Here is a 22,403-nt window from a genome sequence, read left to right on the forward strand (position 1 = left end):
AAAGAACAAGAATAAAAATGCATGTATGCAACTATATGAATGCAACGATCCCCATATAATAACTAAACCAATCAACAAGCAACATCTCAATAAACAGTTATTCGCACAAAGATCAATCAAACCCCATAAATCAACTTACAAGCCAGAACGTACGTGTGTGCAAATACTTACAGATAAACTATCGCAACTAGATCAATAATTATGACTCACTACTCATCAAAGCAATCACAAGGTTATAAATAGATTAAAAGCTAAACTCAAAATAACTTATAACACTTCAATTCTTATATCAGAGTTTTATATAGATTCATGATTTTATTCACAACATAAAAACAACATAAATATGCTTATTTGACCATGCAATGAGTGAGGTCCACAAAAGACTTATACAATAATACCTATGTAGCGAGTGTTAGGTTAGTGGATCCCAGACTATAAAAAGCCTTAGGTCACTAGGAACGAAGTCCCCTAAGAACTTAATAACTCGAGTATTAAAGATCCCACTCGTGATCAATTATGCATAAACACATATATATTTTTTTTCTTTTTCTTTTCTTTTTTTTTTCCACAAATTTCTGAACGAGTGCGTTTCGCTCCATCTCGTTCAACCCTAGACTACTCATATGAAATGAGCCGGCTACTAGCCATTTGACACCTAGCCACAATAACTAGCAATGAAATCTAATTTTCTCCAATTTTTAAATATCCATGTTATTTTATCATTAAGAGAATATCCTAAATTCTAAATATAAACAAGCGATTAAACCTTAACAAACAAATAAACCATGACCACGATCTAGCCCTCAACCAACCTATAAGACTTAGTGAAATACAAATGCTCCTAGCATGCAAGTCAACTCGATACGACTTAACATCACTAAGCACGACATCACTAAACTAGCATCAATATCATAAATTAATCGGAAAAATCATCTAAGGGATCATGTTGTTATGCAAATACATGAACTATATGAACAAACTATCATACAAAAATAAAAAAAACTACAAAAAAACTACTACATGGAAAATATGCAACTATATGAACTAAACTAGCATGAATATGCAAACTATATACGACTCACACAAAACACATAATCCTTAACTACTACCCCTAAACTTAAAATATTCACTGTCCTCAGTGAAGGTAATAGCAAGGATTCAGGTATACCTAATCAAAATTAGGGTAATCACCCTCAAGGGATGGAGTGTCAGGAGTGTCTGGAGGCGAATATACAAAATCCTCAACAAATGCGGGCCACTGGATGTCAACTTATGTGGCTCTGAACGCAGTCCCTAACGCCTGGGTAAGGTCATGTGCAAACCTGCTATGGATGTCATGCATTGCATCCATTCTTCTAGCTAAATAACTATACTGCGTCGTACTCAAACCAGCACTGCCCTGTGCTTCCTCCTGTTGCTACTGCTGCTGCGATCCTGAAGGACCGGTCTCTCCCAACTCAGCTCTCCACGCTTCCTTGCTCGCCTGTGTCGTACCACCAGCATATGCCTGAGGAGCTGTCCTTCCACCTGGAATATGGTCATAAAAATATCCAAGCCCCTTAGGATCGTGCTTCCCACCATACCACTCCGTCATATTCAATAATGTCGAACTATCAATCGGGGCACTCGGGAGCTACAGTTGCTCATGTGCGGGCTAATGAACGCCAACCGCCACACACAACTTCGTCACAATGAACGCATAGGGTATCGAACCCGTAGTACTCACTCGCAAGAATCTCAGAATACCCTGATGAATCACCAACCCAAAATCCACATAGTCTCCCTGCAGAATGCCCACAACAAACGTGCACGCTCCATAGTAACATCATGCACGTGAGAAGATGGCATGATGTTAGCATAAATAAAAGAATTCCATGCACGCGCAAACCTATTCATGCACGATGCAGGGAAAGTGGCATACTCGTTCGTGCCATTCTTGAACTTTCAATGAGTCTCAGGCACACACAGAGTAGCAACAATCAAATCCAAGTTAAACTCCTCTGGAGTCTTCTCTTTCCAATTCTCCTGATCTGGCCTCTTCTCGGGCTGCTCAATCGTCCTACGAATAGCCTCAGCCTTGTACTCCACTGTCATCCCCCAGACCACCGTGAAACCGTTCTTCTCCGCCTTAGCATTCGCGTAAAACTGTCGCACCACACTCATGGGCACCGCAGCGGGTGTCTCACAAAAAGCAACCCAGCCCATCTCCAAGATCATCTCCATAACTTACCATTTTTCCCCGATGGAAGAAAACCACGCTTCTTGGCTATAGGCTTCGAAAGTAGCCTCACATACTCCGCCTCAGCCTCGAGAGTTGAAAGTCTAGGCCTCACACCACCCGCACTCGAAGAATCAATGGTGCTACTGCTAACTTAGGTTCGCTGTCTATTTGGTGCCATTGAGATTGAAAAAACTTGATAGAATAGAAGTTTGTAAGAGAGATTTATGTGTTTGAGAGTTTGAGAAGTGATGGAGAAGTTTGTGTATAAGTGTCTGTATATATAGGAGTTTAGGAATAGAATTAGTTATGGAAAAGGAGTGGGAATTGATTATGGGAATAATGGGAATAATGGGTTTGATTTGGAGAAGAAAAATGGGATGTGGAAGAGTAAAAACCGGGTTTGAATTGATTTTGGAATAAAGTCCTCGATTTTCTCTTTATTTTGACTTACATTTTTTTCGCAAAAAGTGACTCAGCGCGGCCGCCCTGCCTGGCAGCGCGAGCGCGACGTGCTTCTGGAAAACCAGCGCGGCCACCCCGCATGCCAGTATGGGCACGCCGTGCTACTGACTTTTCAGCGTGGCCGCCCCGCTTCTCAGCGCGGTCGCGACATGCTACTGTAGTTGGCACTGAATTTTTCTGATTTTTTGATTTTTTTGTGTTTTTCTCCTTTCTTTCTTCTTCCTATATCTACTATTGTACAACAAACTTGGGTTGCCTCCGAAAAAGCACTTGCTTTATGTCGTTAGCTTAACATAGATTCTCGAGGTCAAGTAGACAATAGGACAACACTAACCACCTCACGGTATTCCTTATCCCCATAGTAGTGCTTCAACCTCTGACCATTCACTTTGAATGCTTGGCCTGAATCATTCTCAAAAATCTCCACAGCTCCATGCGGAAACACAGTTTTGATTATGAAAGGCCCGGACCATCTCGATTTCAATTTTCCTAGAAAAAGACGGAGATGAGAGTTAAATAACAGAACTTATTGTCCCGACACAAATGACTTGAGCAGTAGACCCCTATCATGCCACCTCTTGACTTTCTCCTTATACATTTTGTTATTTTCATATGCTTGAAGCCGAAATTCGTCGAGTTCATTCAATTGAAGCATTCTTTTCTTACCAGCTGCATCTAGATCAAGGTTTAACTTCTTCAAAGCCCAATACGCTTTATGCTCGAGCTCCACAGGCAAATGACACTCCTTACCATAAACCAACTAAAACGGCGACATTCCTAACGTAGTCTTGTATGATGTTCTATATGCCCAAACAGCTTCATCAAGCTTCAAAGACCAATCCTTCCTTGATAGACACACAACTTTCTGTAGAATACGCTTTATCTCTCTGTTAGACACCTCAGCTTGACCATTAGTTTGAGGATGGCAGGCTGTAACAATGCGATGATTCACATTATACCTTTGCATCATAGCAGTGAACTTGGGATTGCAAAAATGCGATCCCTCATCACTGATTATGACTCTTGGAGTCCCAAATCATGTGAATATCTGTTTATGAAGAAAATTAAGCACTACCTTCGTATCATTTATCAGTAAAGCCTTGACTTCAACCCATTTCGACATATAATCGACCGGAAACAAGATATACTGATTATTGCAAGATGAGAAAAACGACCCCATGAAGTCGATTCCCAAACATCGAAGACCTCAACCTCGAGAAGCACATTAAGAGGTATCTCATCCTTTTTTGACATATTACCCACACGCTGGCATCGATCACACTTCAAAACAAAGTGATGCACATCCTTAAACAATGTAGGCCAGAAGAATCCCGCTTGAAGGACACGAGCTGCTGTCTTCTCTCCACCATAGTGGCCTCCATAAGCAGTCGAATGACAGTCTCGTAAGGATCCCCCGATTCGCTGTACGGAATACATCTCCTGATGATTTGGTCAGCTCCTTGCCTAAACATATATGGTTCATCCCACATATACCACTTCACCTCATGAAGAAACTTCTTCCTTTGAGCGTACGACAAGTATGGAGGCATGATATTACTCACAAGGTTGTTCACAATGTCTGCAAACAACAATTCTTCTTCTTGCACTCCAAACAGCTGCTCATCGGGAAAAGACTCATTTATAAATGTCTTATCCTGTGAAGTTGCACTTGGATCTTCCAAACGAGAGAGATGATCAGCGACTTGATTCTTAGTACCTTTTCTGTCCTTGATCTCTAATTCAAATTCTTGAAACGAAAGAACCCATCTAATAAATCTAGGCTTCGAGTCCTTCTTCGAGATGAGATATCGAATTGCAGCGTCATTAGTGAAAACGGTCACCCTCGTCCCAAGAAAATAAGATCAAAACTTCTCAAAACCGTAGACAATGGCCAAAAGTTTTTTCTCAGTAGTAGTATAATTTAGTTGAGCACCATTAAGAGTCTTACTAGCATAGTATACCATATGAAATATGTTGTTCTTTCTCTGCCCAAGAACTTCTCCAACTGTATAGTCACTTGCATCGCGCAACATCTCAAAAGGTTCATTCCAATCAGGTGCAGTTATGACAGGTTCTGTGATCAAACTCTTATTTAAGAACTCAAAAGCAGCTAGGCACTCGTCATCAAACTTGAACGGGACATCCTTCTCCAGAAGATTGCACAAAGTTTTAGAAACTTTAGAGAAGTCCTTGATGAACTGCCTATAGAAACCCTCATGACCCAGAAAACTCCGAACTCCCTTGATAGAGATTGGTGAAGGAAGATTTTCAATGACCTCCGCCTTCGCTTTGTCCACCTCAAGACCTTTACTAGAGACCTCGTGACCAAGAATAATGCCCTATCACACCATAAAGTGAAATTTCTCCCAGTTGAGAACCAGATTGGTCTCAACACACCTTTTAAGAACTGCGCCGAGATTTTGCAATCACTCATCAAATGAATCGCAAAACACAGAGAAGTCATCCATGAACACCTCCACATTCTGACCAATCATGTCAGAGAAGATAGCCATCATGTATCTCTGAAATGTGGTCGGTGCTCCACACAAACCAAAAGAAACTCTTCTAAAGGCGAAAGTACCAAATGGACAAGTGAAATTAGTCTTTTCCTGATCTTCTAGAGCAATGTAAATCTGATTATAGCCCGAATAGCCATCCAGAAGACAGTAGTAGTCGTGCCCAGAAAATTTGTCAAGCATCTGATCAATAAAAGGCAGAGGGAAGTGATCCTTTCTCGTGGGTTTGTTCAGCTTCATGTAATCCATGCAAACTCTTCACCCCGTGACTGTTTGAGTAGGAATGAGCTTATTCTTCTTATTACCTACAACCATGACACCTCCTTTCTTCGGCAAACACTAAACTGGACTCACCCAAGAACTGTCAGAAATTGGATAGATGATCCCTGCTATAACGACTCGTACATTTTTGTAATATTTAAAGGTGTGATTACTAAATAATTAAATAAATAAATTATGTATATGGGTTCTATTAGTTGGATATTATTTTGTTTATATTTTATTAATTATGTGTGATTATTGGTGTTCGTGGAGCGTTTGTGTAATTAGCGGTGACGTTATGTTATTTGTTTCATGGTTAGAGGTGATTTTATTCAAAATATATTTCCATAAATATTTGGGTTGACTCTAAAATTATTCTTATCACTTTACAATTTTATTTATTATTTTTAGGACTTTATGAAATTTAGAAATCAATATTTTATTGATTATTAATCTTTAAATGATTTTTCAGATGACATTATATTGTAAATTCAGTATTAAATTCAGAAGTGTTTCAAAAATTATGAAATTTGCATTTTATTAAGTTTGGAATATTTCGAGAATTTTAAAATTTGTTCGGAAATTTTTGGGATTTATTTGACTCGCGCGTGGTTTCGTTTAATTATAAAACACGGATCCGATGTGTGCTGTAAAAATGATTTAAAAATCTAAAAAAATTTTGTTTAGTTATTTATTAATTATTGTGCTAATTTTAAAATTATTTCGGTAAAATGTTAAAATTATTTTACTCGTAATTTGCCGTTTAAATATACGTGTTTCGCGTTTTTGCGGGTATTTCAGAAAAGGGTTGCAGGGTCTAAATAATATTAATACAGCTTATAAACAAAAACTTCCCGAATAGTTTTCTTACGAGCCCTAATTCAATCTATCCGCTCTCTCTCTCTCTCATTTTTCCTCACCTCTCTTCCTTTTCTTTCGCTCGATTAATCATCCTGGTAATTTCTTTTTCTTGTCTGATTCTTTTGCTTCCGTACCTGTCCTCCCCGCCCTGTTGCCGCCGGCTATTCGGTAAGGCGGCGGCGGTGGCGTGCTTCCCGACCGCCCTGTTCTTCCCGGCCATATCTGTTCTGATTGTTGTGGTTTCGATTAATTTCTGGTTGTGCATATACATATATATGTGTGTATCTTCGTGTGTGTGGTGGAATCGTTGCCGTTTCTAGTGTTCTTTTATTTCCCAGCCGCCGCCGTACGTTTTCCGGCGTGGTGGTCGGTGTGCGTGTGATGCACGCGCCCGTGTTCCTGTTGCGTGTATCTGTGTTGCCTTACGTTGCCCTGCTGTGTCTTGGTTAATTCGAATTGATTTTTTTTCTTAATTAATATTTTCTACAGAAATTACCCGAGTAGCATTCGTGATATAAAATATATTTTTTGTGTGGAAAATAATTTGAATAATCGATGAAATTTATGTTGGAACCCGAAAGTAATCGGGTACCCGTAAATTTTATCGCCGTCGGCGATGAGCTTCGATGAGCCGACGGTGGACTATAATGAATATTTTTGAGTCCTACAATTTAAAATACAAAATACGATTTAAGGTGCGAATTGTGAATAAAATACGGTTAAAACATAAAAACACGGCTAATAATTAATAATTGTATTTAATTGGTAACTGAGAATTTTGGACTGATATTGATGACTGAAATCGGTGGTTGGGTTTTAATTGTGGTTGTGATTATTTTGACGTCGAGATGTTCGACGGGTTAGCTGATAATCAAAGGAGGTGCTGCCCGATTTCCGAAAAAATTTAATTACGGAAATACGAGGACGTACCCAGTGGCTATCGGAACGTTGATCGATTATATGTAACTATTTTGTACAAAACCTGATTATGTGTTGCGATGGAATACTTTGTGAAACCGATAACCCTAGTTTCGTAAAAGGACAAATATACCTATATTATGAAAATGAACACTGAACCGACTTTTGAAGACGTGAACCCTAATTGATACGTATATTATTATATTGAGAATGTTACGAGTCGGGTTTGTTAACGTATGGGTAGGTTGTTAGCGAGGACAGTCAAGCATATTGGGACGTCTAATTTAGGGTATTTTGGTTCCTGTAGGTTCCAGTTGAAATCCTTATCATCCCGGTCAGTGCAAAGCCAGTCAGAAATTAATGTTAAAGTGTATTAAGGCAAGTACCCCTGACCATATCTGTATGGTTCAGCATATATGAATATAATGTTGTTTTATTCTCGTAGTGGAACAGAACGATTTAAGTTACATATCCCCTGGGTTTCAAATTATTTTGTTAACTTTTGTTTTGGGGGAAAAGTAACTTTTGAAAATACCTATCTCTAAGTTTTGAATAAAACGGAAATGTTTTGGAAAATGTGCTGTGTTGTAATTTTTTTGACAAGAGATAGGTAAGTGATTTGGAAAACTGGATAAAAATGATCAGATAATTGGATGAGTGTGCGCAGAAGGCCCGTAACGGCCTGGAAGTTAGCGTAAGAGGTGAAGTGGTTGCGCACCCTGTTATAACCACCAGCCCAGCGTGACAGAGACCTAGCTAGTCTCTGAGTTCCAGAACAAGTTTCATAGGATAGCCTGATCAGCTGTCTCACCAGGGATCATCCAATGCTTTTATATTTGAGCAAGTGATTTTATGGTTCCCGTAACGGAACAATTAGTTTTATAGGTCCCGCGATGGGAGAATGATTTGAAAATGGAAGTAGCATGCTAAAATTTAACCTTACTATTTACATAACACTATTAATAAAATGATTAGAGAGCATGCTGGCTATTAAAGATCCAGTTTCAACAGTTTATCAGTTTTATCTGTTTACACTTGTTTTACTTGTTTTGTATTAAGCAGTTGTAAATTCTGTACCTACAATTGTTTATTATAAACTGTTTTAGTTAGTATTCATATAGTGGTACTGCTGAGCGGTTGATCGCTCACTCTTGCAAGTATGTTTGTATATTTTCGCATTGCAGATGCCTAGGAGATGTTGCTGTTTTGCTAAGGGCCAGTTTCCAATTCCTCCTGTTTTGAGCTCCTCTGCATAGGTTGTGTCTGGCGAAGTAAGGTCTGTGAGTTGCTGTAGAATAATAGTCATGGCAGGTTGTTTTTAATAAGATGATTTGTAATAAGTGTGTAACCTAAATTAGACTAGAACCTGGAAAAGATCTTGTGGAGAGTTGTTTATATTAAAATAAAGTAAGTTAGTTCTATTATAATTGTAGTGTCATATTGTTCGTGACGTCAACTCCTGACTTGGGATTGAGGCCATCACAGGTTGGTATCAGAGCTACAGGTTTGAGTCCCTGATTTAGGTTAGGAGTAGAGTTGGAAAGGGGTAATATTGGTATATAGGGAGTGAATCAGCAACTCACATCTAGAGGAGCAAGTTTAAGAGTCTAGTCGAGGGTTCGAAGGCGTAACCCTGGCATATTTTGAGGATTTTGGAACTACCCTGATCTTTAGTGTGTTTCCCTGGTTCAGGTGCCATTGGTAATGGCCGATAGGGATTCCTAGATAGTTTTTCCTCGAGAACGAGTCCGACCACGTGAATTTAGTTAGTGTTATATTATAGGTATTGTTGCATGCTGCTAGTGTCGTGTTGTTATTACTGTTGTTATTTTATTGTTGCAATTGTTGCTGATTTTGTTAAATCTAGCCACTCATTACAGTCGGACCCCAACTCAATGAGGGTGGTAATATTTTATTGCGACAGTATTCTCTTGGCACATGAAAATGTTGCTACCCGGGGGCAATTCTTTTAAACTAAAAATCATTTGCTATGTTTCAGGAGAATGCCACCCAAAAAGAATATCACATCCAATTCCTCTAGCAGAGCTACTGAAGGGGGCCCAGTTATGGGTGAGTTGCTAGATTTGCTGCGCCAACAGTCTAATCAAATGGCTCAGCAACAAGAACAATTTCAGCAGCAGCATCAGCAATTTCTACAACAACAATAACAACAGCAGTTCATACAGCAGCAGCAATAACAAATTCAACAGCAACAGCTACAAATTCAGCAGCAACCTCAGCAAAGAGAAGTGAACCAAACTGTGAGTTTTAAATCTTTTCAGTCGGTAAAGCCCACAGAGTTTTAGGGTGAGGTGGACCCAGTAGCTGCTAGAATTTGGCTAAAGGAAATAGAAAAAGCTTTCACCCTCACGCAAGTAAGTGATAATCTTAGATTAGACTATGCGAGCTATTTTCTCAAGGGTGAAGCGAATTATTGGTGGAAATCCACCCGTGCCGTAGAAGGAGAAGGCCCTGTCTCTTGGGCCAGGTTTACAGAGTTGTTCTTGGAAAAATATTTTCCGGACTGTTTGCAGAACCAGTTAGAAGTTGAGTTTTTGGAATTGAAGCAGGATGAAAAGAGTGTAGTCGAATATGAGGCCAAGTTTACGGAATTGGCCCGATTGGTTCCTGTGTATGTGAATACTGAAGCTCAGAAAGCGAAGAGGTTCTAGCAGGGACTGAAGCCAGAAATTCACAGTGGGGTTGTAGCCTTGCAGCTCAAGACATATCCCTCCGTAGTTCAGGCCGCGCTAGTAATTGAAAGTGACCAGAAGTTGGCTGCCAAGGAAAAAGGAGATAAGAAGCGGAAATCTGAAAGCATCACTGGTGAAACGAATCCAGGGGGATCCAGTCAGAGGTTTCAGAAGAGGTTTGGCCAGAACAAAAATAAAAGATTTAGAAGACAGAATTTTCCTCAGGCTAAGCCTGCTGCCACCTCAGTTGCCTCCACTCCAGCTCAGTCATCAAATTCCGTAAGGGATTGTAAGGTATGTGGGAAGAGACATAGTGGCCCGTGCAAAAGGGATGTTCAGTGCTTCAAATGTCATCAAAAGGGTCATTACGCATCTGAATGCAATATAGAGAAACCCGCAATTACTTGCTACAACTGCGGGAAGGTGGGACATGTTGCTCGGTATTGTAAGATAGCTACTCAAGGTACTGCATCTCAAGGACCGGCATCCAGCACAGCTAAAGCCAGAACTTTCAAAATGACAAAAAGGTCCAATGCTCAGGACTCGGACGTAGTGGCAGGTACGCTCTCTCTCAACTCCGTACCTGTTAAAGTTTTATTTGATTTAGGAGCATCTAAGTCTTTTATATCAAGGAATTGTGTGGTTAAGATGGACTTAATGTTAGAAGATTTGGCTGAACCTTTGACTATAGAAGTAGCCAATCAGGATAGAGTTTCAGTGAGTCAGTTTTGCCCTAAGTGTCAATTGAAAATCCACGGATACTCTTTTTCGGCTGATCTAATACCCTTCGAGCTAGGAAAGTTCGATGTGATTTTAGGAATGGATTGGTTGTCCCAGTATAAGGCTAACATTGATTATAAGAACAAGAAAATTCTGATGGTTACTGAGGATAATATTAAGGTGACTTATCAAGGACAAAGGCAAGAAAAGAAATTTCTCTCGATATTCCAGACAAAGAGATTGTTAAGACAAGGATGTGAAGCTTACTTAGCACATGTAATAGATATGGAAAAAGGAGTACTTGACTTGGACAAGATTCCCATAGTAAAGGAATTCCCAGACATTTTTCCAGATGAATTGCCCGGATTGCCACCAGATCGTGAAATTGAGTTTTCCATATACTTAGTTCCCGGAGCAGAAGCAGTTTCAAAGGCTCCTTATCGCATGGCTCCAGTTGAAATAAAAGAACTAGCTAAGCAACTCCAGGAATTATTGGACAAAGGCGTGATTAGGCCAAGTGTATCTCCGTGGGGTGCTCCAGTGTTATTCGTAAAGAAGAAGGATGGAAGTATGAGTTTGTGTATTGATTATCGGGAATTAAACAAGTTAACCATTAAAAACAAGTATCCCCTGCCAAGGATAGATGACCTGTTTGACCAACTTAAGGGAGCGTGTTGTTTCTCGAAGATTGACTTGAGATCAGGATACCATCAGTTAAAGATCAAGCCTGAAGACATACCAAAGATTGCATTCAGGACCCGATACGGACATTATGAGTTCTTAGTAATGTCGTTTGGTTTGACCAATGCACCAGCTTCCTTCATGGATTTAATGAATCGGGTGTATAAAGAATACTTGGATAAGTTTGTGATTGTATTTATTGATGACATCCTCATTTATTCAAAGACTAGAGAAGATCATGCTAATCATTTGAAGATTTCCCTGCAAAGGCTAAGAGAGAAGCAGTTGTACGCAAAGTTTTCGAAGTACGAATTTTGGTTGGAGGAACTTCAATTCTTAGGTCATGTAGTAGGAAAAGATAGAATTAAAGTGGATCATGTAAAGATTGAAGTGGTATCCAAGTGGGAACAACCAAAGACTCCGACGGAAGTCAGAAGCTTTCTTGGGTTTGCAGGTTATTATCGAAGATTCGTAAAGGATTTTGCCAAGATTGCAACTCCATTGACCAAGTTGAACCGGAAGAATGAGAAGTTTAATTGGACAGAGAAGTGCGAGGAAAGCTTCCAAGAATTGAAAAAGAGGTTAGTAACAGCTCCAGTATTAGCAGTGCCAGATGAGACAGGAAACTTCATGATCTATAGTGACGCTTCCTTGAAAGGTTTGGGTTGTGTATTAATGCAACATGATAAAGTCATTGCCTATGCTTCCAGACAGTTAAAGTCTCATGAGCAAAAGTATCCAGTACATGATTTAGAATTAGTAGCAATCGTGTTCGCATTGAAGCTGTGGAGACATTACTTGTACGGAGAAAAATGCGAAATTTATACAGATCACAAAAGTTTAAAGTATATATTTACTAAGAAGGATCTGAACATGCGACAACGGAGATGGCTAGAACTGATTAAGGATTACGATTGCTCCATTAATTACCACCCAGGCAAGGCCAATGTAGTGGCAGATGCCCTAAGCCGGAAGGAAAGGTTGAATGCGATCAAAGTTTCCGAGGAACTCGCTAGGGAATTGGAGAAGCTGGAAATTGAGGTTCGAGTGATGGAAGGGAATCAAGGACAATTGTATGAGATCACTTTTCGGCCAGAATTGATGGACAAGATTCAGAAGTGTCAGGAAGAAATGATGGATCAAGAGTTAGATAGTTTAACTGGAGAAGAACTTTGCAAATAAAAGGATAGCAAGGGTATGTATAGGTTTTCCTCGAGGATATGGATTCCCAATGTAACTGAACTAAGGAATGAGATATTGCGGGAAGCTCATAATTCCAAATTTTCCATTCACCCGGGGAGCACTAAAATGTATCAAGATTTAAAGATGAACTTTTGGTGGCCAGGAATGAAAAAGGAAATTGCAAGTTGGGTTAACAAATGCCATGTATGCCAGACAGTGAAGGCGGAACATCAACGACCAAGTGGATTGTTGCAACCTTTGGAGATTCCACAGTGGAAATGGGAGGAAATCGCGATGGATTTTGTAGTTGGACTGCCAAAGACAAAATCGAGCCATGATGCGATTTGGGTAATTATTGATAGGTTGACCAAGTCTGCACATTTTCTCCAGATCAATGAAAAGTATTCTTTGGACAGGCTAGTTAAATTATATTTGGATGAAATTGTTACCAAGCATGGAGTTCCTGTTTCAATCGTATCGAATCGAGATCCAAGATTTAATTCCAGATTTTGGATGAAATTCCAGGAATGTTTAGGGACTAAATTGAAAATGAGTACCGCCTACCATCCCCAGACAGGTGGCCAAAGTGAAAGAACCATTCAGACGATAGAAGACATGTTAAGGGTTTGTGCCTTGGATTTTAAAGGAAATTGGGACGAGCACTTGCCGCTGATTGAGTTTTCTTATAATAACAGTTATCATGCCAGTATAGGAATGCCGCCCTACGAAGCCTTGTATGGACGTAAGTGTATGTCCCCTCTTTATTGGGATGAGGTAGGAGAAAAGAAATTATTAGGCCCTGAATTGGTTCAACAGACTAAGGACGCAATTATATTGATTCGAAAAAGGTTAGAGGCAGCTCAAGATAGACAGAAAAAGAACGCAGACCTTCATCAAAAAGACGTGGAGATGGAAATAGGATAATTGGTATTGCTAAAAGTGTCGTCCTGGAAATGATTGGTTAGATTTGGACAGAAGGGCAAGTTAAGTCCTAGATATATCGGACCTTTTGAAATACTGAGGAAAGTTGGTAAGGTTGCCTATGAATTGGCATTGTCACCGCAATTACAACATATCCACAATGTATTCCATGTGTTCATGCTGAAGCGTTATATCCCTGCTTCAAATCAAGTTATTGAATATGAACCAATCAATCTTCAGCCAGATTTATCCTACGAGGAACGGCCGATCCAGATCCTAGATCGTAAAGAGCGAGTTCTTAGAAATAAGTCTATTCCCATAGTTAAAGTACTGTGGCGGAATCCTCGAGTAGAAGAGTCCACTTGGGAATTAGAGTCAGATATGCTTGACAAATATCCTCATTTGTTTAATTAGATCAGATTCTGAGGACATAATCTTTTTAAGGGGGGAAGGATATAACGACTCGTACATTTTTGTAATATTTAAAGGTGTGATTACTAAATAATTAAATAAATAAATTATGTATATGGGTTCTATCAGTTGGATATTATTTTGTTTATATTTTATTAATTATGTGTGATTATTGGTGTTCGTGGAGCGTTTGTGTAATTAGCGGTGACGTTATGTTATTTGTTTCATGGTTAGAGGTGATTTTATTCAAAATATATTTCCATAAATATTTGGGTTGACTCTAAAATTGTTCTTATCACTTTACAATTTTATTTATTATTTTTAGGACTTTATGAAATTTAGAAATCAATATTTTATTGATTATTAATCTTTAAATGATTTTTCTGATGGCATTATATTGTAAATTCAGTATTAAATTCAGAAGTGTTTCAAAAATTATGAAATTTGCACTTTATTAAGTTTGGAATATTCCGAGAATTTTAAAATTTGTTCGGAAATTTTTGGGATTTATTTAACTCGCGCGTGGTTTCGTTTAATTATAAAATACAGATCCGATGTGTGCTGTAAAATTGATTTAAAAATCTGTAAAAATTTTGTTTAGTTAATTATTAATTATTGTGCTAATTTTAAAATTATTTCGGTAAAATGTTAAAATTATTTTACTCATAATTTGCCGTTTAAATATACGTGTTTCGCGTTTTTGCGGGTATTTCAGAAAAGGGTTGCAGGGTCTAAATAATATTAATACAGCTTATAAACAAAAACTTCCCCAAACAGTTTTCTTACGAGCCCTAATTCAATCTATCCTCTCTCTCTCGTTTTTCCTCACCTCTCTTCCTTTTCGTTCGCTCGATTAATCATCCTGGTAATTTCTTTTTCTTGTCTGATTCTTTTGCTTCCGTACCTGTCCTCGCCGCCCTGTTGCCGCCGGCTGTTCGGTAAGGCGGTGGCGGTGGCGTGCTTCCCGGCCGCCTTGTTCTTTCCGGCCATATCTGTTCTGATTCTTGTGGTTTCGATTAATTTCTGGTTGTGCATATACATATATATGTGTGTATCTTCGTGTGTGTGGTGGAATCGTTGTCGTTTCTAGTGTTCTTTTATTTCCCGGCCGCCGCCGTACGTTTTCTGGCATGGTGGCCGGCGTGCGTGTGATGCACGCGCCCGTGTTCCTGTTGCGTGTATCTGTGTTGCCTTACGTTGCCCTGCTGTGTCTTGGTTAATTCGAATTGATTTTTTTTCTTAATTAATATTTTCTGCAGAAATTACCCGAGTAGCATTCGTGATATAAAATATATTTTTCGTGCGGAAAATAATTTGAATAATCGATGAAATTTAAGTTGGAACCCGAAAGTAATCGGGTACTCGTAAATTTTATCGCCGTCGGCGATGAGCTTCGGCGAGCCGACGGTGGACTATGATGAATATTTCTGAGTCCTACAATTTAAAATATAAAATACGATTTAAGGTGCGAATTGTGAATAAAATATGATTAAAACATAAAAACACGGCTAATAATTAATAATTGTATTTAATTGGTAACTGAGAATTTTGGACTGATATTGATGACTGAAATCGGTGGTTGGGTTTTAATTGTGATTGATTGTGGTTGTGATTGTTTTGACGTCGGGATGTTCGACGGGTTAGCTGATAATGAAAGGAGGTGCTGCCCGATTTCCGGAAAAATTTAATTACGGAAATACGAGGACGTACCCAGTGGCTATCGGAACGTTGATCGATTATATGTAACTATTTTGTACAAAACCTGATTATGTGTTGCGATGGAATACTTTGTGAAACCGATAACCCTAATTTCGTAAAAGAACAAATATACCTATATTATGAAAATGAACACTGAACCGACTTTTGAAGACGTGAACCCTAATTAATACGTATATTATTATATTGAGAATGTTACGAGTCAGGTTTGTTAACGTATGGGTAGGTTGTTAGCGAGGACAGTCAAGCATATTCAGACGTCTAATTTAGGGTATTTTGGTTCCTGTAGGTTCCAGTTGAAATCCTTAGCATCCCGGTCAGTGCAAAGCCAGTCAGAAATTAGTGTTTAAGCGTATTAAGGCAAATACCCCTGACCATATCTGTATGGTTCAGCATATATGAATATAATGTTATTTTATTCTCGTAGTGGAACAGAACGATTTAAGTTACGTATCCCCTGGGTTTTAAATTATTTTGTTAACTTGTGTTTTGGGGGAAAAGTAACTTCTGAAAATACCTATCTCTAAGTTTTGAATAAAACGGAAATGTTTTGGAAAATGTGCTGTGTTGTAATTGTGTTGACAAGAGATAGGTAAGTGATTTGGAAAACTGGATAAAAATGATCAGATAATTGGATGAGTGTGCGCAGAAGGCCCGTAACGGCCTGGAAGTTAGCGTAAGAGGCGAAGTGGTTGCGCACCCTGTTATAACCACCAGCCCAGCGTGACAGAGACCTAGCTAGTCTCTGAGTTCCAGAACAAGTTTCATAGGATAGCCTGATCAGCTGTCTCACCAGGGATCATCCAATGCTTTTATATTTGAGCAAGTGATTTTATGGTTCCCGTAACGGAACAATTAGTTTTATAGGTCCCGCGATGGAAGAATGATTTGAAAATGGAAGTAGCATGCTAAAATTTAACCTTACTATTTACATAACACTATTAATAAAATGATTAGAGAGCATGCTAGCTATTAAAGATCCAGTTTCAACAGTTTATCAGTTTTATCTGTTTACACTTGTTTTACTTGTTTTCTACTAACTAGTTGTAAATTCTGTACCTACAATTGTTTATTATAAACTGTTTTAGTTTGTATTCATATAGTGGTCTTGCTGAGCGGTTGATCGCTCACTCTTGCAAGTGTGTTTGTATATTTTCGCATTGCAGATGCTTAGGAGATGTTGCTGTTTTGCTAAGGGCCAGTTTTCAATTCCTCCTGTGTCGAGCTCCTCTGCATAGGTTGTGTCTGGCGAAGTGAGGTCTCTGAGTTGCTGTAGAATAATAGTCATGGCAGGTTGTTTTTAATAAGATGGTTTGTAATAAGTGTGTAACCTAAATTAGACTAGAACCTAGAAAAGATCTTGTGGAGAGTTGTTTATATTAAAATAAAGTAAGTTAGTTGTATTATAATTGTAGTGTCATGTTTTTGGTGACGTCAACTCCTGACCTGGGGTTGAGGCCGCCACACCTGCATCCAGCCATTTGAGAATTTCCTTCTTCACCACTTCTTTCATGATTGGATTAAGCCGTCTCTGTTGCTCAATAGAAGGCTTGCTACCTTCCTCTAGCGGAATTTTATACATGCAATAAGAAGGGCTGATTCCTTTAGTATCTTCTATAGTCCTACCAATTGCCGACTTGAATTATCTCAAAATTCTTAAGAGTTTTTCCTCATCACTACCTGAAAGGTCAGACACAATAATCATAGGAAAAGTAGACGCATCACCTAAAAAAGTATACCTTAAGTGTTCATGCAATGGTTTAAGCTCAAGTGTAGAAGCTTCTTCAATAGATAGCTTGAGGCGTTTTGGAGATTTGTTCAGCTCCTCCATTCCAAGATATTCAAAAGGCATATCCATCTTCCGCTTCCAGGGAGAATCATTTAGATATTGTAACTGCTCATCACCTTCATCATCTTCACTATCTGAATTCCCCAACAAGGCCTTTTCTTAGGCATCTGACCTTAGCAATTGATCAAGTTCTGAAGTAACCACAGCTCGACCAACTACACTTTTAAGAACTCCTCATTTTCCTTGGGGAATTTTATGGCATTGAACACATTAAAAGTTACATCCTAATCCAGCACTCGCATGGTGAGCTCATCCTTCTGCACATCTATCAAGGTTCGACCAGTAGCCAAGAAAGGTCTTCCCAAGATTATGGGAATCTTCTTATCATCCTTAAAATCAAGAATTACAAAATCAGCAGGAAAGATGAGTTTATCCACCTTAACCAAGACATCCTCCACAATGCCTCGTGGATATATAATAGAACGGTCGGCCAACTGGAAGGTCATATAAGTCGGATTTGGATTAGGTAAGTCCAACTTCTTGAATATTGACAAAAGTATAAGATTGATGCTAGCTCCCAAGTCACATAAGCATTTGTCAAATGACACTTTTCCAATGGTGCAAGGAATAATGAAGCTTCCAGGATCTTAAAGCTTCAGAGGCAACTTCTGTTGCAGCACATCATTGCATTCCTCCGTGAAAGCAACGGTCTCTAAGTCATTAAGCTTCACTTTTCGAGAAATTAGACCTTTAATAAACTTCGCATAACTAGGCATCTATTCAAGAGCTTCAATGAAAGGTATGTTGATATAAAGTTTCTTGAACACATCCAGAAAATTCTCAAACTGCTTATCTAGCTTTTTCTTCTGTAGCCTCTTAGGAAAAGGAGGTGGATGATAGCTCTGCTTCTCCCCTATATTACCCTCAGGAGTGTGTTCAACAGTAGTCTTCCTTGGTTCCACTTCAGCTTCCTTCTGCACTTCCTCTTCATCCACAACTTCTTCATCCAACACTTGAGAGTGTTCGGGATTTACAACCTTCCATGACCTCAATGCAATTGCCTTTACCTGCTCCTTATGTTTCCTCTTTCCTGGCACTTCAGTGTCACTAGTGTAATGCCCTTAGACCCGGGGTACAAGTCTGGGGGTTACTAGCTAATTACTAAACCTGTAAAGCCTGTATAACAATTAAGCAGAGATATATCTAAACCCCTTTAACACTAACCATGATCTTTTTAGGTTGAAGTATGAAATCAAGAACCACTATCTAACTTTATTACAAACCAAATTTAAAATCTTACAAACTCTCTTTATTATAAACCATTATCTATCAAGTTTAAACTAAGTTCACTTATATTCGATCACACACATTAACTATCTACACTCTACCTGCTCAGGCAACTTAAAGCTTTCCTCCTGAATTGGAATCAACACCTTTGGTATGAGAGGGTCCCGTGGCTTGACTCGTTTGTTTACCGTTAGAGTCCTGATAGGTTTCATTTTCCTTCTTAACTGAAAACAATAAGGTGAATAACAACAAGAAAGGGGTGAGCCATAAGTTACTCAACAAGTCCGCAATATATAACTAGTGTTAGAGTAAGTTAAATGAACTGGTAACCTGGTTACATCTGCAAAGATATAACCTCGCAAGAAAAGAATGAAGGCTTTTATTAGCGAATACAAATAAACTAAACTGGACACAAGTTCGCACCTATATCCTGCTGATCAGCCAGGATACAGTGCAGATCTATATCTCACTATATAGATCCAGCCGGGTACCCTGGGCTCTACGGCCCATCTCAAGGACCCGGCTAAGTCCCAGTCCTTAGGATCAAGTGTAAACTTATTCCCAAACGTCACTATCCAGTCCATAGAAGAGCAATCGGAACAATCGGTATGCTTTGATATATTCCAACACCAAAATATATCAATATGTATGTATACCTATTGGAATATGAATAGAGAATTCAAAGGAAAAGGAGAAATCAAGAATCAAAATGAAATATGAATGAAAGAATAATAATTGTGTATCAGAGTTTATGAATAGGAATCAAAAGTGTACAAGTGTGATAGGATTCTGAAGTAATGTCACTATTATGAAATTAGAATAGGGGAAAAACTTGCCTTTCACGCGCTCTATTCCAAATACTTCACCTTTGTCTATCACCGGCTCGACTTGCCTTGCTGGCTTTGCTTCTATCAAAGAAATAGGCTCGTTTAGTCATCTTGTATTCCAATCGCGTCTTAAATCGACTTCACATAGCTCCTATTATCTACCCATACGCATATTATTGACTCGTATACTAATTATTAACATATAAGACTTGATTAACCACATAACACATAATCACATAAGCCACATAGTCATTCTAGGTTTAAAATAATTTTTAGAATCAAAATCGACTCGCTATTCGCTTAACTGATCATTATCTGACTCGTTTCCGATTTTTCGGAATTTATCGGACTCGTCTCTATACGCGATAAGGCTTATAATCAAATAAATATTAAAAGTCCACTACTTTCTAAGAGAGATTAGGTTTTAATATTATTTTTAATGAAGATATATCATTTTTCTGCGTCAAAGGGCTTTCGTTTCGTTCGAATCGGATAAACGGTTCAATTATTATCAGATAAACACAGATAAATCAATTTATTATTCAATATAAATAATTATTACTATTTATTAAACCCTAAAAATATTTTTAAATAATTATTTGGGAAAAATCAGAATTAAAAATAATTTTTCCATAATTTTTGGAATTAAAATAAATTTATTATGATTTATTAAAATTTATTTGATTAATTAACAAAATAATTAATCTTTTTTAAATGATTAATAAATAATAAATAATTAAAGATATAAATAATTTTGATTTTTGGAAAATATTTCAGAATTATTTATAATATAAATCAATTAATTAAATAATTTATTAATCAATTTGTAAAATAAATAAAAACTGATTTTATAATTATTAAAAATAAAAATAATTTTTTTTCCAGAAACACTTGTGAGAGTCCAATATCTAACAAAATTGGATCAAAACTGGAATCTGATAAACAGGTCAAACAGGTCAATTCCGGGTCATGAAGAACATGACCGGAATCTGCCCAGAATCCGGCGACGGGCCAGGATTTTGGCAGCCCGTTTTCAGGCCAAAAACAAAATTGTTTGATGTGTTTTTCACAGGGTTTTAATCCTAATCAACTACAACAGTTTATCTCTGGCCAAAACAAACCAAAAATATCCCTGAATCGAGTTCTCCGGCGAAATCAATCCAAACTCCGGCCAACTATCCAAATCAATCATCTGTACATGAACCTTCGATTTTAATAGCTCAAATCAAAGCTTATGAACTCTACAATCAAACCCCTAACATCTCAAGAAGCAAATATTCACCAAAATAAAAAATGTATAAATTAAAAATTGAACATAAACCCTAGAAATCGAATATCACTATCTAGGAATCGTTTGTTCATCTAAATACCATGAATCGATTGCAAATCATCATATGAAACTATATCAATCATCAAATCATCTTAATAACCCTAGAATCAAAAAGTACCAAATCAGTTATAAACCTTAGAAATCGAAAATTAAAAACTAGAATTAAAACAAGAAATTGATGGTAGAAACAAAAAAAACAGATCAAAACCTTCAATTTGGATACTTGGATCACACGATTTGATGCAAAAATCAGCTTGAAATCACGGTTTGATTGTTCGACCCGACCCTGGAATACCCGACCCGAATTTTAGAGGATTTTGATTATTTTCTGAATTTTTGATAATTAATTAATTATAATTAAATAAAAATTAGGCTATTTATAGTAGGTAAAATAATACTCCTAATTAAAATTAAGGCCCTTAATTATACATCTATTAAAATTAATTAGCCCCTAATTTTATAATTTCTGAGTATTAAAATTAAATTTTTAAATATTTTATATATACAATATATATGCCAAAAATTCCCAATTGTGAATAATTCGAAAATACAAAGAAATAGTATAAATGAAAGTCCTATAATTTTATAAAAATAAAAACGTGATTTTTGTGGGGTTTTTAACACCCACCAGCGATGGGACAAGCGTTTTTATGAAAAATAAAGCCCATTATTTTATTTGAAATATCAGCTATAAAAACATAGTTCAGGTCTTATAACTTTTGATACGAAAGCTGTAAATACAAAATAAAATATCCGAAAATACCCTGAAAATACCCGGACGATACAGAATATATATAGCACGTTACAGTTAGGGTTTTATAGCTAATTACACATAAATGACATATTAAAACACATAATTTATTATAAATACGATATAATACAAGTATAATTTCTCAAGCGTTACAACTAGGGAGTGTACCACGTTGACGATTTAGCAAGGCATTGGCAATTTGTCCAATTTGATTTTCCAAGGTCTTGATAAAAACCGCTAGGCTCTTGTACATAAGCCTCAACTCCTCCAATTCAGATTTTTCATTAGATTGTTGCAGCTGGAGTGGTTGTCTTGGTGCATATTGCGGTTGCTGAAACCCAGGAGGGTTGTACTGCTTTGCTGCATACTGTTAATAAGGCTGCTGACCGCATTCTGAGTATTGCTCCAGCGGAAGTTAGGATGATTGCGGTTGTTAGGATGATATGTGGATGGCACAGGCTGCTGCGACCTCTGAAAGTTGCTCACAAACTGAGCTGATTCACTTGAAATAGCACACTGCTCCGTCTCATGGGCACCAGCACAAAGCTCACACACACTAATGATCTGATTAACTTGATAATTAGCCAAAGAATCTACCTTCATCGTCAAAGCCTTAAGCTAAGCAGCTATAGAAGTAGCTGTATCTTACTCTAAAATTCCTGCTACCTTGCCCTGAGATACTCTCTGAGTAGGATTCTAGTATTCATTAGCAGCCATCAGTTCAATCAATTCATAAGCTTCATCGTAGCTTTTAGCCCACACGGCTCCTCCTGATGCTGCATCAAGCATGGGTCTAGAAGTAGCACCCAAAACATTATAGAAATAGTTAATGATCATCCAGTCAGGCATCCCATGG

This window comes from Apium graveolens, chromosome 4 (assembly GCF_009905375.1).
Source record: "Apium graveolens cultivar Ventura chromosome 4, ASM990537v1, whole genome shotgun sequence".
NCBI classification, from domain to species: Eukaryota; Viridiplantae; Streptophyta; class Magnoliopsida; order Apiales; family Apiaceae; genus Apium; species Apium graveolens.